The 1,386-nt window shown below is 32.0% G+C and overlaps 1 protein-coding gene across 1 annotated transcript in view; it reads right to left on the bottom strand.

Moving 5' to 3' along the window:
• LOC118740146 overlaps positions 1-1,386 on the bottom strand; it is an 18,596-nt gene that overhangs the window by 4,749 nt on the left and 12,461 nt on the right. The gene's annotated exons all lie outside the window — the stretch shown is intronic.

The following is a 1,386-nucleotide window of genomic DNA, read 5'->3' as shown; positions in this document are numbered from 1 at the left end:
TGTGATTCACCACAAAATACCATTTGCGATGCTTCTGCACAAATGTGGACGCAACCACCATTCATAGATAATTCAATACCGACCGCTGCAACACCTCCAGCATATGCTAACGGTGAACTAATGCCCGCCTCAATCGCGCCAGCTTACGAAGACGAGCCCGCGCGCTTGTTGACTTTATGTAGTACACCCGGCGTTGATTATGTACGTCACCCGTATGACTGTCATAAATTCATCCAATGCGATGGCTTTGCTACGGTGCATACCTGCGCGAATAATCTTTACTGGAACTCGGAAGTAATGGCATGCGATCGGTATTGCAAATAAGACTATTTGTACTTATGTATGTGGTTATGTGCATTTCTATTTTATTATAAATATATGTATATTTTATTGTATAAATCTTCAATGAAAATTGTTTTACTTATAAACTTATATATTTTACCCGAATTTATATTAAAGGTATTGCAAATATACAAACTCACGAAGATACACAATACTTTAAAGGAAAATTAAAAAAAAACCAAAAAAATTTTGCAACAAAAACAAGCTTTTATTAGAAAAGTTCTAAGTACGCAGATTTATAGCCCATTAAATTCTGGCTTTAAAAGTGAAAGTTCCCAGTGGTGAAGAATTCGCTTGATTTTTGATAATTTTTTGTTTTTGCTGGCACGCATTTTCTTCCATACAAAGTATTGTCGAAATTTATTTTTATTTTTATATGGAAGAAAATAATAATAGCAGCATCTGAAAAAATCTGGAATTAAAGCTTTTATATTAATTTTGTCATTTGCGTTTGCAAACAAAATTTAAATTATATGTGAAGAGATACCAATTGCATCACGTTATATATGTATATATCGAAATTGGCTGGAGTACTGGAGGCACTAAGTAATAAAACTCACCCGAAGACAGCGACGCTCTTATTTTTTTATTTGCAAAATGTTGTATTGTTGATAGAAAGATTGCTAAACAAGTTTCTTATCAAAAAAGAAGCTTTATTTTCGGTATACCGCCAGTGATCGGACTTAAAAAAATTCTGTGTGGTAGAATCTGGAAAAAAAGTGGTAGATTTAAAAAAAAAATGTGGTAGATCTCCGGTTTTGTATCAAACTTTGTATAAAAATTAAAAAAATTCTGCAAGGTTTCACTTAAATTGCAAACATTTTAATTAGAATCTAAAAAAGAAATAATTTTAGTATAATAAAGTGCAAGACTGAAGCTGCGTTGAGTTTTGGCAATTTTTTTCTTTGACAGTGTAAAGCCGATTTTGACAATTCTCAAGTAAAAGTGAACAACGCCTTAGAAACTTTAGATGAACTGAAATTTGCTAATAACGGGTGATTTTTTAAGAGCTTGATAACTTTTTTTTAAAAAAAAACGCATAAA

The sequence above is a fragment of the Rhagoletis pomonella genome, unplaced genomic scaffold, assembly GCF_013731165.1.
Source record: "Rhagoletis pomonella isolate Grant_MI unplaced genomic scaffold, Rhpom_1.0 Rhpom_scaffold_00005, whole genome shotgun sequence".
In the NCBI taxonomy this organism is placed as follows: Eukaryota; Metazoa; Arthropoda; class Insecta; order Diptera; family Tephritidae; genus Rhagoletis; species Rhagoletis pomonella.
This window is presented reverse-complemented; position numbering and strand designations above follow the sequence as displayed.